Here is an 18,070-nt window from a genome sequence, read left to right as displayed (position 1 = left end):
TAATCACTAGGCTTTGCATACGTGGTATGTGTTTCAATCTGCCAGGTCTGAGACTCCAACTTAGCCATTGGCCATGTGGGATCTAGCTTCCTTAACCACTGGCCACAGGCTGAACTCATAATTTGTTTGTTTGTTTCATGATCAGGCCTCTGTATCTGATATTATTTTTCTTTTGCCACAATAATTGACTCTAGGCTGGCTTTATAATCTGTTGGTTGAGGCAGCTGGATTTCATATGGCCAACTGCACAGCTCAAATACCAGGTCTGGCAGCTTGAGGAACACACGAACATTTCTGAAAGAGGGACCAGCAGTTAGCATAATGGCTATGTTGCTGGACTCCCACGTAGTCGACTATGGTTCGAGTCCTTGACCCGGCAGCTTGAACTCACTCCAGGTGCGTGTGCGTGCGTGCCCAAGATCCTGAGAGGAGAATGGAGGAGATGGGATTGTGGTGTGGCCATCCACCCTGGGGGGTGATTTCTCTCTTTCTATCTCTCTGTCTCTCTCTGTCTTTCTGGTGAGCGCATGTGCTCTATAGCGAAAAAAAAAAAATCTGAAATAAGGAGAAAGGATTGTGTCGTGACTATTCCCCATGGGGGATGCTTTCTCTTTTCCTTCTCTCTGTCTCACTAACTTTTGTTAGACAGCATGAGATGTCTAACAAAAAATAAATTAGAGAAATTAATTAACTTTAATTGTCTTTTAACATATATCTGTCCTGTTAGTTTTTGTTCTTCTGCAAATTTACTATTTCACTTTTATTTAGGAAAATTGTATTTTCTATGTACATAATTGTAGGCTAGCAGATTATTTTTCAACACTATTTAATGATTAATTTTCTCAAGCAGCTGTTAAGATTTTCTTTTTATATTTATCAGTAGTTCAACTATGATGGGCCTATATGTGGATTCCTTTATGTTTGTCCTGTTTGGAGTTCAAAGAATGTATTGAACTTGAGGTTTGATGTATTTCAACAATATTTGAAAATCCTTCCCAATATTTTTATAAATATTGATTTCCTCTCATTAGTACTCTATTCTGTTTCTGAGACTTCAGTTACACAAATGTGAGGGTTTCCCCCACATCCTTTGTATCTCTTTAGATGTGAGATAGGCAGTGATATATATGAACCCACCTGAGTTTCCTGTTTTTATCTCTCAAGTTGCCCCTTCCCTGCCAAGTGGATCTATATGTTCATTGTTCCTTTTTAAATAAATCTCCCACTAGAAAGGTGATTTTCCTGGATTTTTTTTCCTTATTGGATTACAATTCATTGTTCAGAAATATAAGCTTGACTTTTAAATTGCCTACAAATAATTCTTTATAAATATTTAAAAATATAATAGCTTATATTTTAATTTTTATTCTTAATTATTGAGTTAGGAATACTAATCTTGTATAAAACGAATGTACATAAGCTATTGCTATTTTCAGCTCACTGAAAAATGCTGGAAGTATAACATACTTCTTTTACTTGTCAGAGTTTTGAAGATTCAAATGGATTTATGAAACCATCTGTAATGTTCTATTCTGAATTAGAAAATTAATGTTGCACATTAATTAACTGAGCTAAGAGTTGGCAATCCTCATATGAAATATCCATGTAGTGAAAATGAGATAATACATACTGGCTACTAAACATTAGTATTTTTTTAAAGTTTTGAAACTTTTGTTTCATATATGCATTGAAGAGAGGAAGAAATTTTATAGATAGTGCTCTATAAAATAATGGATTTTTTATTGTTCCTCATTTATAATATTTAACACCCTTCAAGATTATTAAATTATGTAGATGATTAAATTTGAAGACATTTCAAAATAATAATTTAGAATATATCCTTAGGATCCATTTCTTGTTTGAATATATATTGACATTTTATTTATCTATGTTATTTTATTGAGGAGATAAATTTTCAGAGCATTACACATTTTCAATAATATAAAACTATTATCACAGTAGTGTATGATATATACTTTTCGAAATGAGATGTGAAATCTTTCCTCAGAAAATGACAAATTTAGGGACCAGCAGTTAGCATAATGGCTATGTCGCTGAAGACCCATGTAGTTGACTGTGATTCGAGTCCTGGACCCGGTGGCTTAAACTCACACTGGGTGCATGTGTATACATGCCCAAGATCCTGAGAGGGAGAATGGAGTAGAAGAGATTGCGGTGTGGACATCCCCCCTGGGAGGTAATTTCTTGCTTTCTATCTCTCTGACTCTCTCTGTCTTTCTGGTGAGCACACATGCCCTATAGCAAAAACCTCTCCAAAAAAAAAAACTAAAACTAAATTTAAAAATATCTAAATTACAATGTACATTAACCATTTTATCTGCTTTGAAAATTGATAAGAACTTAATTATCAGTTTACCAATATACCTACCACAAACCAACAGAGATGAATTTAAGAGGAAAAACAGAAAGGAAAGACATTTATGGGTTATAGAAATAGATTATTATCTGTCAGGACCAGCAGTTAGCATAATGGCTATGTGGCTAGATTCCCATGTAGTTGACTGCGGTTCGCATCCCGGATCTGGTGGCTTAAAACTCACGCCATGTGCGTGTGCATGCGTGCCCAATGTCCTGAGAGGAGAATGGAGGAGAAGAGATTGCAGCATAGCCATCCCCTCTGGGGAGTGATTTCTCGCTTTCTATCTCTCTGTCTCTCTCTCTCTCTGGCGAGTGCATGCGCCCTATAGCAAAAATCTCTGAAAAAAAAAAAAAGAAAGAAATAGTTTATTATATGTTGATGATAACATGTATAGTGTCTTCAACTAGACTGGTGTGAAGTGTATTCATGTTGGGAGAATTCACTTTACAGAGTAAGTGATGTATAGTGATCAAATGTATAAAAGAAATTAAAGTATAATAAAATTAAAATTAAAAAGGAAGTCAAAAGAAAATATCAAATTTTAAAACAAGAAAGAGACTAAAATTTACTTATATTTAATATAACTTGAACCAAAGTGCATAATGAACTGCAATGCTAATATCCCACTTCAGACATGCTCTGTGGAGACACCTTTCCCCCTGCACTTGAACTCTAATATCCATTCCAGGAGCTATTCCCTTCCTCTCACTCTGTCTTTAACTGCCTGAGGCAGTTCACCCTCCACTATGTGGGTACCTGTCACTCTTGTCAGCCTCCAGTGTTTACAATGGCCTTTCCCTTACTCTTGGCTCTGCCTGGGATACTATCTGTCCTGTTTGTCCTCACCATCTTAGAGTAGGCCACCGGGTCATGCACAAAACTTTCTTACTCCACTTAATGTCCATTCTGATATCCAAGATGTCTCCTCAAGTGGGCACAATTGTCTTCACTCTGCTTGGGATCTGCTGCCTTGTATTGGGCACTGTTAGCACTTGGCAATCTCTTTCCCAGCCTTCTGAAATTCTGACATCACAACAGAGGACATCATGGCCCCTCCAAGTCAGCATGACTAGCTACCTTGTATAATCTCACCTTATTGATTAGACTGTATTAATATTATATCAATACTAATTTTCTGATGTTGATAGTGGTATAATTATGTGAAAAAATGTTTATGGAAAATAAATACTAAAGTATCAAGATAATGAATACTATCTTTTCAGTGTCATCTCAAGTGGTTCAAAAAGTCAAGAGAAAATAGGTGAGGAATTGACTATACTGACTTGGCCAGGCAATAAATATTAATAGACTGTCTCCACTATTAAAATATTATGGGTAACCAGCAGTTAGTGTAATGACTATCTCGCTGGACTCCCACGTAGTGGACTGTGGTTCCCATCCTGGACCCAGTGGCTTAAAACTCATGCCGGATGCGTGTGCGTGCATGCCCAAGATCCTGAGAGGAGAACTGAGGAGAAGGGATTGCGGCGTGGCCATCCTCTCTCTCTGTCTGGCGAGCACACATGCCCTATAGTGAAAACTTCTCCAAAATATATATATATAATGGATGTGTTTCTGGAACAAAAAGAGCAATTGTCTTTAATTTCCCAAGGAGTTTGTCTATACTTTATAACACTGTACAGCTTAAAGCTTCAAATAAATCAATGTCTTGAAGAAAAAAGAAGAAAACCACTCAGGTCTCACAGAGTTTCCATGACCACGTATGTGACCAATCAAACCTCCACTATTCTCTTGGTCATTCTTATCTAGCAGGAGATATCTCACTGGACAAAATTTGAATTTCCAGTCTCTACTCATAGGTATTCAAATAAATTCAGACTATGACTTTCTTGCTATTTTTAATGTACCCAGTGATAAACTACCTATGAATTTTCAGTTTATGTTTCCATAGGTCTTTCCTCTCCAGAATTTTAGCTTCTGTTCCCCATTACTAGTTCTCTGATGTCTTTAGAAAAATAACTTTTGGCTTCTTAAGTTTCTTTTAATGAGAATGATGTTTACCTTTATATCATTTAATGTAGAAGTAAAAATCTAATTTTCTAGATGGTTTAACTTGTTTTTTACTTCACATAAACTTGGGTTCTTATGACTCCCAACAAAATACTGCTTTATTCATTATGATATAAATCAGCTGTCTTCAATATGCTACCTTGTGGATTAATGGAAAATTTATAAGAACAGAGGATAATCAAATTCAAAATAAAATAGAAATTAATAGAGTACACATGTGTACCATCTTAATGGTAATGTATTTAAAGCAGTCTTCTCTTATTTGTTTCTTATAATTTTTAATGAGTTACATAGATACTATATCTGAATTTAATTCATTTCTTTCCACAGTTGTCACATTTGTCATAAAATAAATTAATGAATGCATACAAGGTACCCAGTCAATTTTGAATTTCAAATTGCAAAAAAGGATTATATTTCCATTCAAAGTATATTTTAAAAAATACAATTCTGTGCCAATTACTGAATGATACATAAGAACATGCTTTTAAAATGTTGTTTAACTGGAATTCAAATTAGCAACCTGTGTTTTATCTAACAACTCTTCATTTCCCGTAATATTGGGAATATATGTTGGTCAGAGGCAACACATTTAATAAAGACAGAGTGATTCAGAGTCAATTTATGCATAAACATGAAAAGCCAGAAAACCTGATAGTTACTAAATCCAAATGCTACAGATGAACAAGGAGAATACAACTGGCACTGTGCAGTACACAATGGCATTTCTACCATTTCGAGAGTCAGTAACTTGTCAGAACAACTTTAGCAAACAAAAAATTAGTGTTTACAATGAAACACAGAAATATTACATTGATAACTCATTTTAGGGATAACTATACTTTAGTAAAAACAGGAACAAGTTCTAAAGCAAAACAGAACTTGACACTCATACAAATAAAGAGAATATAAACTGAGTTAAGGATGAATGGGCAGAAGTAGAAGCAATTATTTTAAGGTTGCAGGGTGTTAATTACCTGAAATACAGGCATGAAATACAGTTACATTCCTTGATGAGCATTTTAACTGATTTGCTTTTCATTAGCCATGCTAAGTTACAAGGTTGTGGTTTCCTTTAGTCTGTTAAATAAAGGCATTTTGCATAAAATAACTTTGTACTGGGAACAAATTTAAGTTAATCCATCAGGATTAGTTTCTATTTATGGTGCCACATTCGCAAGAGATTTTAAAATCAACATCTGTGAAACATTCTGATGTCAAACCCTATTCTTGGGCATATTGGTAATTTTTTTCTTTATTTTAAGAAATTATAAGCTTTAAACCCTTTATCTGCTTCTCGGTTGTTTTCTTGTTCCCTAATTTATTTATTTTTATGCACTTTTGAATTTCCTAAGGCACATTTTCTGATTGTTTTCCTTACTGTTTAGATCTGAATCTTAATATAGTTCTATATTATCTATCAACCAATGAACGTTTCTTCTAATTAACTGAGAAAATATACAGATATCTTTCTTTCTTTGTATTTGAAAACATATTTAATGAAATTCTTTTGACTCTCTTACACTTGTAGATGCTGCATAGTTTTCTCCAGGGTCAGATTGATGCCAGACAAGGGTCTCTATACCCCCTGTCCAGGAACCCAAAGGGGTCGGATGCCGAGCCACTCAACAAGACACAGAGAAGCTGAAGTGTTGATGAGAGAGGAAAGGAAAATTTTATTACGGTATGGCCATACTGGGAAGACACGTAAGAATATCTTTGGTCAGTCAACTTACAGGTGCTTTTATAGGTGAGAGAGATGCTATGGGGCTAATGGCTATCCACAGAAAAGCATAGATCAGGTTAATTTTCAGCCGGTGGGCCCAAAGGAGTAAGTAGTCCTTGAGACAGGAGTTTCAGTCTTAGTCAAGGAGTACAATCAAATGATTCTTCTTCAAGACAAGAGTTCAGCCTGTGGCTGGGGCAGAGTGTTCCTCAAGTTGTCCTGAGGAACAGGACAGCTCCAGGTTGTCCTTGGAGATCCTGTGAGAAACCTCAAATATCAGGCAGAGAGAAAAACTGTTTTTTTTTTTCTATTTCTTCTTTCTTTCTTTTACTTTTTTCTTTTTCTTTCTTTTTTTCTTTTCTTTCTTTCTTTCTCTTTCCTTCTTTCTTTCTTTGTCATTCTCTTTTTCTTTCTTTCTTTGTGTCTTCCTTTGTTTCTTTCTTCTTCTTTATTTTTTAAATGTTTGCCATAGATCACATGTGCTTGCCAGAGAGGGACAGGGAGGGAAAATGAGAAGTCACCAGGAGGATGGACATGTTTGAATCCCTTGCCTTGCATTCTCCTCTCAGGATTTTGGACATACATGCATATGCATTGGATATGATTTAATCAAGCTACCAAGTCTGGACTCAAACCATTGTCAGCCTTGTGGGAGTCCAGAACTTTAACCACCATAGTACCTTCTAGCCCCACAATGCTTGTTTTTTAACAAGATAATGTCAGTCTGACTAAGTGTGCCTCTCTGTCCCGGCCCGCGGGACAATCGAGCAGAGTGCCTGAGTGAGAGAGCAGAAGTCTGGAACCGGCACAGCGTCACAATATGGGAGCTACAGTGTCACAGCTCAAGATGGTATGCAGTTGCTCGTTTATTGAGGGCCAGAGAACATTCTTATATACACGGGCTAGGAAGCTGACTGGTCGTACAATGAGGGATGCAATTCTACAACCACTGATTGGTTGCTGCGTTAAAGGGTAAAGCCAGGAGGCGAGATAAAAAGGGGGCGGGAATTGTCGTGGACCTGACTGAGGACCTGCCTGAATGAGGAAGTCTCAGGGTGAATTGTCTACTCCCGGAACAAGAATACTTGAAGGTCCTTGTATGAAGGTCATGTCAGTCATTTGGCTCCCCACACCTCACTTGCCTTGACCGTGGAAGAATTAAATCCTTTCAGAAGGTGTAATCACTAACATTTGTGTGGTGGTTCATGCAAAATGCTTTGCTATGCATTATTGTATTATGATAAGAAAGTTTAAAGTTGATCGTAATACTCAAATAAGAAAACCTCATGATATAGTTTGTGTCCCCTCAAAGTCCGTGTGTTGACATTTGGTTGTAAAGGTTTTGTTTGTTTGTTATAGGTTCTTGCCATAGGGCATATGTAGTCTTCAGAGAAAGACAGAGAGAGGGAAAGTGAGAAATACCTCCCCAGGAGGGATGACCACTTCAATCCCTTCTCCCTCATTTTCCTCTCTAGATATTGGGCACACACACATATACACACACAAGCATGCGTGTGCGTGCACACTCACCCAGAGTGATTTTTGAGGTGCTAAGATTTGGGACTTGAACTGTGGTCAGCTATAAGGGAGTCCAATGCCTTAACCACCATGCCACCTACTGGTTCTTGTTATAAATGTTATAAGATAAAACAGTCTGATTGTGGTGTAGGAACATGGGCGTGTCCAAGTGAGTAGGTAATTAAGGTGGGCCCCTATAACTGAGTCCAGAGGGGTTGTTAAGAGGAAATGAGACCAGAAGACCCATAGATACAGATAATGATCTCCTTCCCTCTGCCATTTTGTGATGTAGCTTCACCAGTTGTGTCTCCTAGACCTTGGACTTCTGTGAGCTGAACAAACTCCTATTCTCTTAAATTACCCAGACCCAGGTATTTTCTGTTATTGGCAGCAGAATGTACTAGAAAACGAATATCACAGTTTAAGTGACCTACCCATAGTTACACAGAGGAAATCACATTTGAATTTACGGTAATTTCGAATACCTATGCTAACCCAGAGATACGCAACCACACTGAATGTAGATCCCAGAGTCAAAATGCCAAACTTAACTGCATCTGAAATCAGACTTTTATAACCTATGTAATAAAGAGGAAGAGTTGTCATGTAAATCACCATAAAGAATACTGTAGAAACAAATTCCTAAGACTTCACATTATTTTTTTCTTTTTTTTTTTTTTTTGAAGAGGTTTTTGCGATAGGACGCATGCACTTGCCAGACAGACAGAGAGAAACAGAGAGACAGAAAACGAGAAATCATCCCCCGGGTGGGATGGCCACGCCACAATCCCTTCTTCTCCATTCTCCTCTCGGGATCTTGAGCATGCATGCACATGCAACCGGCATGAGTTTTAAGCCACTGGGTCCAGGACTCGAACCACGGCCGACTACGTGGGAGTCCAGCGACATAGCCATTACGCTAACTGCTGGTCCCAAGACTTTACATTTAATATCAAATTTTATTAAGTGACTGTGTACAGAAAAGGAGTTATTTGTTGAATCAACTATCATCTGTTTATTCGGTCATCTAACTGCCATGATAGAGAATATAATATATGGAAGACACCTAAAGAGAATAGAATACGTATTTGCCTTTGAGTATGTGTCTGGGGTTGCTGAAAGAAGAGAGTGTTAAGGAATGTATTCTGAAAGATTCCTCTCCAGCCTTGAAAATTTTCTGTCAGATCAAGAACCCAATCACACACTAGAGAGTAAGTCCACATTTAATAATAGTGACAAAATATTATAACTGGGTAAGAAACTTTAATATATAGAAAATGGAGGGGAAAAATTAGTAATTTAAGGTGCTCAGGATGAAAAGCTAGGATTTTTTTTTCACTTCTAGGTCTCCCTACATTCTGTTTCTTCTGTTTTGAATTCTTCACATATTTCATGGTTACAGGTCAGACCTCTTTCATCACTATGTTGGAATTGTGGCTACCACCTCCACAGTTCTTACCGCCTTTCTCTTTACAGCATTCATTGCTATCTTGCATAATATACACTTACTTATTTTTGTTTTTACCTGTCTCTCTATAAACACTATGAGGACATGATTTCTGTCTTTGACTCGCAGGTATCTGCTATTAAGTTAGGCCTGATAAAGAGAAAAGAAGGGAATAAAAAATTGAAACTTGGTAGGTAAGAATATTTTTTGTAAAGACGGTAACTTTTCTTATATACAATGTTATTACTTCTATGGTGAAAATATCAGATCGTCTTCAAACATTTTCCAGTGCTTTCTAACAATAATGTAGAACAAAAATGAAGAAGTAACTTCGGAATTTTTAGATTTGAAAACCAAGTCTCACCAAGAAATTTTATGAGCCAAAGATGTGTTTATTATTTATGGATTTATTTTATGTACTTTTGGTGAAGACATTACATACATATAAAGTTTTAGAATATATAACATCTTTTTCTTTTTCTGAAATAACTTACTTGAAAAAAAGCATTCTGCTCAAATAGTAATTAGAATAATCAGCTCAGAAATGGGGACTATGTGTTATTTAATGACAGGTGCTGAAACACAAGATGAATTAGACATAGAATAATATCTGTGATTACAAGACAATACAAACATTCTTCATAAAAGATTTTAAGATTCATCATTAGATTGCTTGCCAAGAAAAGAAAGGACAAGGAAATTTACTAAATTAAGCATTTTACCTGAGATACAGTTACTATACATTGGTATAAGCTTAATTATGTTTGAATTTTAAGTAGATTTAAATTTATACACCATCAAATATATTACGGTATTCATTGTTCTACGTGACCATTTATAGGTATACGAAGCGAACTTACTGAAATAGAGCACACATTTTATAAGTACCCTTTCATATTAATGTCTGTATTTCTTGGTATACAATCATGAATCATTTTACTTTCATCAGTATATTTTCTGTACTTCCTGTATTTCAGTAAGAAACATATTTTAATCCTGTTCACAGAAAATATCCTTATTTGCATTTTTGAAGAATTTTTGCAATTATTTTTTATTGTTCTTTTTATTGCCAGAGGGCTATGTGCTCACTAGAGAAAGAGAGACAGAGAAAGAAAGCACCCCCAATGGGATGTGGTCATGCCACAATACTTTTCTTCCATTTCTCCAGCCAGTGAGGATTTGATCACAAACCTACATGTATTTTTCAAGCCTCTGGGGTTAGGATTCAAGGTGTGGGCCAGCATGGGGAAATCTGCTCACTAGGCAGGATGCTTAACCACTGCAAACAGGGCTGCCCCTGCAATCATTTTTAAAATCAGATTTCTCCATTTTCCTTCATCTGCCCCTTCAATTTTTGTTCAAGTCATGTCTGCTTCAGTTCTGAAGTCAGTGAGAAAGAGGGCTTCTGTATTTCATCTCTGATGAAAACGTCCTTGGTAAAATATCAATATTATTCTCTTCATTATTCCTTGGCTCTTTTGATTGGAGTGGGTCCTAACAAAGGACATTTGGAGAAGGGATACAGAGGTTGAGCATTGACAGGATGGGGAGGTGTGGTGTTATCTGCTGAAGATATTTTGATCAACGGGTCTGGGGAGAAATGTTCACATATCGAAATGGTCTCATTGTAAGCCAAACAATGTGATTGAAAGTATATACAAAAAAATAAAATAAATTAAAAAAGGAAAAACAAAAAAGAATAACTCTCCACCTCACAACCTCCCAAAATATACCAGAGACTTTAGAAAGTTCATGGATAATACACATTGTGAAGAAACAGCATGGATTCCAAAAATATTTGCATCAAAATTATACTTGTGGTCCATTTTTTCCACAAACTTTTTGAAGTTTTCTTGTACATAACCACATGGTGAAAAACCTTTCTTCAAAGTTATAAACATCATTTTCATCACTTGATGGCAGCAGAAGGAGCTTTGGGATTACAAAACATTATGATAGGGAGCATTTGCAGCTGACTCAGGATCTCAGGGGAATAAGGCCTTTCCAAAGACTTCCCTTCCTCTCATGCTTGCTTGCATGACTGGGTGCTTAGCTCAGAGATGTCTATTTTAATGAAATGTGTTACTTTCACAGTTCGTACATTGTGCGAAGTGCTTCTCACCATGTGAACTTGACTGAATTTCTGTACTTGGAGTTTTAAAAATAAAAATTTTTAGATAAATAAGCATTCTCAAATAGTCTTAATCTTTCCTATTTTTATTTTGTTAGGAAAAAACACTGTGGTTTTAATAATAAGACTGACGTAACTAAGATTTTACTAAAAACAACATGTATTTATTTAGTCAAGTATTTATTTATAATCATATGCTCCCCTTTATACAGTATATGAACAAACTTTCTTTAGCATTATTTGCTTCATGATTTATTGGTTGTCAAGCTAATAAGAAGTGAAACAAGCAGACATATCTCAATTCAGTTAACGGTTAGCTAAATTACCTGTGTAATAGGACCAAAAACTAGCCAGATACTAAATAAGAACAGGAAGATAGAATCACTGGTGCAGAAAATAGGATATTTTCAGAAACATTTTACTCTATTTTTAATATTTACTAGCATCAGTTGTCAGGTTGTCATAGGCCATTTCTAAAGAAGACCCACTAGGTATCAGTTGTCTGCTTCTCCTTAGAACTTTCTAGAATTATTAAACTAATATGTGCCTTAGGCACTGATGCACCTTTGTCAGTTTACTAGGCTTAGAACTTTCTAGAATTATTAAACTAATATGTGCCCTAGACACTGATGTGCCTTTGTCAATTTACTAGAAGCAAAGAATTATTGGCAGAAAGAAAGTAAAATTAAATATCACATGCAAAATCACCTTTCACAATGTTAAGATACTTTTCTTCATTTGTAAAGAAATCATATGGGACCAGCAGATGTCATAATGGTTATGTCACTGGACTCACATGCAATCGATCGTGGTTTGAATCCCAGACCCAGCAGCTTAAAACTCATGTAGGGGTGTGTGTGTGTGTGTGTGTGTGCATGCCAAGAACCCAAGAGAAAAATGGATGAGAAGGGATTGCAGTGTGGATTGCATCCATCCTCCTGGGGGATGATTTCTTGCTTTCTGTCTCTATGGCAAGTGCACATGCACTGTAGCAAAAACCTCTCTTAAAAAAAAATAAATAAATTGCACCCATAATTCCATATTGTCAGGCCAGTCCCTCTTGCCAATAATAACTAAATTCCTGCGTACATGAATAAACAAGCGAGATGAGAATTACTATGTGTTGATGAGAATTACCAGCAGTTGATGTAATGGCTATGTCACTAGATTCCCATGTAGTTGACCATGGTTCAAGTCCCAGACCCAGTGGCTTAAACTCATGCCGGGTGCGTGTGCGTGTGTGCCCAAGATCCTGAGATGAGAATGGAGGAAAAGGGATTACAGCATGACCATGCCCCCTGGGGGGTGATTTCTTGCTCACTGTCTCTCTGTCTCTCTCTGTCTTTCTGGCCAGTGTATGCGCCCTATAGCAAAAACCTCTCAAAAAAAAAAAAATCACTCCGTGTTGCATGCTCCTTCCTTGTCTGTCAATATACTGGGTTGTCGGGAAAGTCATGACACATTTTTGCATAGAAAAATACATTATGACTTTCCCAATGACCTAATAACAATGAAAAACGTTCCTGCTCACCTAAAATTTGAACTGTTATTCCCAGCTGTCCAATTCATAATCTTCATTGATTAAAGTTTTCTTTCCTCCCTAGCTTCTTCCCCATTTTGTTCTCTGGAAAAAAATTCATCGAACTCTGTATATAATCAAATTAATTTCTGAGTTTCCCTGTTAGAATTGATTGTTTCCAAATGAAATATTCTTTCTCTTTGAATATACCACTGCTTGCAATCCTTTTAATGGAAAAATTTTGTTTGTTGGGTTTTATATATACCACTTATCGACAATTTGAGAGCAGGGTTAGAATCTTCCTTGCTCTCCAATGTTGCTCCCAGATATTAATTTCTTCTCAGTTTTCTGGAATTCTTGACCCATAGATAAATTCCTGCTTTATATTTCTTCGTAATGATACTCAAGCAAAGCATCCTTTAGGAACACACCTTACCAGTTATCTCATAGTCGTTAATCTTCCACTCCACTCTTCTCTATAATACTTCAATACTCATTGTATATTTCATCTTAGTCGTAGGCTCTCACATGCTCAATGTTCATTTTTTTTCTATAACTTATCACAGTCACACTGTATATGCCATTATCTTAAACTGAGTCATCTTTTAATTACTAATTCAAATTCACTACTCTAAGATTTTTCAAACAGCTAGTAGAAGTCAAAGATCGCAGGTCTTGCCAGGTGACTTGAGGCAAGTTAAATAAGTTTGCCATGTCTTTGTTTCTTGTCTTTTAAATAAACATAACAAACGTAATTTTCTCAAGAGTTAATATAAGGAATATACAGGTTCATACATAATTAATCATTAAAGCAATACCCAAAACATAAGAAATATGCACTAAATATTAGCAAATATTATTATTGCATGATTTTTACTTTCTAATCTTTACTATTATTTTATTATTATTTCGTTTTTTATTTTACTTCATGATCACTGTCTTCAAATGGACACTTTACCACTCAGAACCTCCTGACTAGTGTTCCTGGTAACACAATCTTTCAACAACAAAAAGTCACTTTTATTCTATTATAACTTACCTCACATCTTTTGCTCCTATCTTCCTTTTAGCTGGTGTTCCTAAAAGAAAGAGAAAAAATGGAAAATCCTACTATCAAATTTACAATAGATCTATAGTCGTAATTATGTACTGTGGTTTGAATGTATCTCCCCAGAGTTAACATATTGAGAATTCATTCCTATCATGATGGGATTAAGAGAGTGGAAACTAAATCTGATTATGGTGTCAAAATGTGGGGCCTTTGGGGTATCATTAGGACTGGATGAGTTTATCTGGGTTGGGCCTCTGTGGTCAACTCTCGGTAGCTTTATGAAAAGAACAGGCACGTGGACCCACATGCTCTGCTCTTGCTCTTACCATGTCATGCCCTCCACCAACTCAAGACTCTGCAAGGAACCCCCACCAACAAGATCCCCACCAGATATGGCCTCTTGATCTTGGCTCTCTTAAATCATAAGCAAAATAAACCTCTTCTTGGTAAATTACCCAGTGTTGGAATCAGTTGTTAGTGAAAAGCAGACTAAATTTACATATAATTTCCCTTCTACTGCCTAATTTGCCTATTACGTTTAACGTACTGTCATATTAAGTCTTTCATCCTTTTAGTGACTATGTCTTCTGAATCTTTCTACCTTTTAATGGAGTCATATTCATATTCATTTGAAAAAGCTCCCCTGTTGTGATGGACAATAAAAGTCTACAAAGACCGAAAATATATATATTTTATAACTGTGACAAGACTAGCTGTAGGGAAGTAGTAATGGAGATCTGACTTGAGAGTATTATGACACTCAAAGACTAGGTTTCTTTGTTGGAATGCTCCATTACCTACAAATCATAGCTAAAAGGAAAATCACCCCTGTAAGAGGGAAACTTATTTTCATATCTATCATAGTAAAAAAAAAAAAAATATGATGATGTCCTTTCATATATTTTACATGTATTTATATAAAATGAAATACCCAAAATTTATGCCTCCAAAATGTTGAGGTTTTTTTTTTAATTATTTTGTTTAATTTTATTTATTTATTTTAATTTGACCAGAGAGGAACAGATTGAGAGAGAAGGAGAGAGAAAAAAGTGAGAAAGCAAATGACCAGGTCCAGAACTCAAACCACAGTTGGCCATGTGGGAGTCCAGCACACTTAACTACCATGCCACCTGCTGGCTTTGTTTTGTTTTGTTTTGTTTTGTTTTATTGTTTTTGGCTAGCACTGGGCCATTGTTATGTATTTCTACATTTAATGCTAAATTCAGGAGCTGTGTTCTCAGTAAGTGAGGTTTAGATGTGGAAACTCTCTTCTTCAACTTAACCCCTACTTAAGAAAATAAGGTCATTTGGGGGCACAGGTAGGGTGAGAACATGACAGCTCTGAATATCTTTGGCCTTGTTTGTGAAGTGGTGATTCCAGGCTGGGAATGACCAACCAACAGGACTTCTGACTGTCCTTTTATATACCAAACAGCTCTTAGAGGGGAAGTGTCACAAAGAAAGATGTTTTCTATTGTCCCCAACTCCTAATTTCATGACCCTTGCTCAGGAATTTTAACTAGAAGGAGGGGGAAAAAAAAATAAAAACAAAAACAACTTAAAACAAAAGCTCCTTATCTTTTTTTTTATGAACCATATCTGTTTGCAAAGAATAGTGGAAAAGTCATAAAAAGATTATGCTATATGAAACAAACCAGTCACAAAATACCACATAGTGCATGATTCTAGTAATAAAATCTATAGAGACAGAGTACAGATTAGTGGTTGCCTGTCTAAATGAGTAGGAAATGAGAGAGGCAGGGGTTGACACCTAAAGTACACAAAGGTTGAATTTGGAGGTGATGAAAATGTTCTAAAAGTATCTCTGCTGATGGTTTCACATTCTATGAATATACTAACAACAATGAAATTGCACATTTTATTGGGTTGTCAGAAAACTGATGATGCATTTTTGCATGGGTCAACCCAGAATAATATATTGTACTTTTCAAAAACCCAATAAATTGGTAACTTAAAAGCCATGTACTTTATATGTTAAGAAAGCTATTAAAATAAACTTAAGATTACCAGATGGTAGTGAACTGGTAATGCAATGCTTTATGAGGCTTAACCTCATAGGAAGATTTCAAGGCCATGTCTAGAGATAGCCCTCATCATGCCAGGCTAGTGTTTGCCCATGATCTGGTACTGGTACTGGCTGAGGCTGGAGGGAATCACAATAGGAAGATCCTACTGAGAGTAATTCTCTCTACTATACATATATTCTCATATATATTCATCTCTATACATTTATACATATAGAATTAACACCATGCCTAACAGTATCCAATCAAATTAAATTCTTGCTTCTTCGAATCTTGGTCAAATTTACCTAGCCATTGTAAAAATCTTTTTATTTTAAGTTTATAATTTATTTTTCTTCCATAAAGGAGTGAGAGAGAGAGAGAGAGAAAGAGAGAGAGAGAGAAAGAGAGAGTGAGAGAGATAAATTCATAACAAGGTCTTCACACCCCAAACCACTCCCAGTCTCAGTTGGCCCAGAAAAGAGGCACATACTCACATGCATGGAGTGCTCAAGGAGGTCCTGGAATGAAATACAAGACCCTTCACTTGAGGGTCTAGTCGTGTGTGTGTGTGTGTGTGTAAATATATATATATATATATATATATTTTCACGGTTTTATCCACAACACAGTCTCATCCACTGTTCTATAATATGTAAAACTCTATGGCAACCAGCAGATGGTGTAGCGGTTATGTTGCTGAACTCCCACATGGTTGACTGCAGTTTGAGTCCGAGACCTGATGGCTTAAAACTCAAACTAGGCATATGTTTGTCGGTGCCCGAAGTCCTGAGAAGAGACTGGAGGAGAAGGGACAGTGGCATGGCATACTCTCTGGGAGGGGTTTTCTTGCTTTCTGTCTCTGCATCTCTTCCACAAACATACACACTTCATAGCAAAAATCTCTTTCTAAAGACAAAAGAAAACTGTAATGTTACAGTAACATGTATTCTTACTTTCTACAAAACATTCAGAATGCACTTTAAACAAATGTTAAGAAAATCATATCAATGCTTAAAACATTTTAATAACTTTCAGTAACGTCTGGAAAGGAATGCAGTCTTCATATAATGCCCAAGGACACAAGATATGACTGTAGCCTAACTTATCCAATAGCCTATCAAGTCTCGTTTTGACCCGGAAGGAGAAAGAAAAAGCATTTTTGACAAAATATTAATTAATAAACTTATATAAAAGAAGTAAAATAGATAAATGCAGGTTAATTCTATACTTTTAATTTTTTGGTGAGGCTGAATTATTTCAAAATAAAAGACAGAAAAAAATTAATTCATACTCCCATAACTCCTTAGCCTATTAGTTACCCAGGGAATGTATAAAATAGTTTTACACAAAGTTATTAAGATAATATCTGGCATTTAATAAGCCTCTAAAATAATTTCTGAATAAATATATGCACATCATTTACTTTTTATTATTTAAAGATTTATATGAATTAATTTCCTCAGAATATGGAACTATATTTTGTTCTTGAATTAATCATATTCTTTTCTAAAGTTTTTTTTTTTTTTTTTTCTCCCACAGGGTGCATGTGTTCATCAGGGAGACACAGACAGTGAGAGAAAAAGTGAGAAATCACATCCCCTCCCCTAGGACAGATGGTCACACTGCAATTCCTTCTCCTTCAGTTTCCTTCTAGGGTTTTGGGCACATATGCACACATGCCCAGCATGATTTTCAAGCTACCAGATCTGGGACTTGAATTGTGCTTAGCCATGTGGGAGTCCAGTGCCTTAACCACTAAGCCACCGGCTGACCCCAGTACTTTTTCTTTAATCAGACAATATAAACCAAATTTGGCATCTTGACTTCTTTTGGCCTTACCACCTATGAGATTTAAAATGAAATTCAATCATCACATTTAGAATCTGTATTAAACTCTAGTTCATGATAAACTAATTTCATATTTAACTTTATTTACATATATTTGCCATTATCTTAAAGTGAACCAGAGCTTGATTTTTATGCTTCTATAAGCAGATGTGACTATAAAAGATGTCCTGATGGTTCTTGCTGTAGAACAAGCTACATAAAAACTCATTGCCTTGGGACCAGCAGTTAGCGTAATGGCTATGTCGCTGGATTCCCATTTAGTTGACAGCAGTTTGAGTCCCGTACCTGGTGGCTTAAACTCACGCCGAGCGCATGTATGTGTGCGCCCAAGATCCCTAGAGGAGAATAGAGGAGAAGGGATTGTGGCATGGCCATACCCTCTGGGGGGGGGG

Source organism: Tupaia chinensis, unplaced genomic scaffold, assembly GCF_000334495.1.
Source record: "Tupaia chinensis unplaced genomic scaffold, TupChi_1.0 Scaffold000009_1, whole genome shotgun sequence".
Lineage (NCBI taxonomy): Eukaryota > Metazoa > Chordata > Mammalia > Scandentia > Tupaiidae > Tupaia > Tupaia belangeri.
This window is presented reverse-complemented; position numbering follows the sequence as displayed.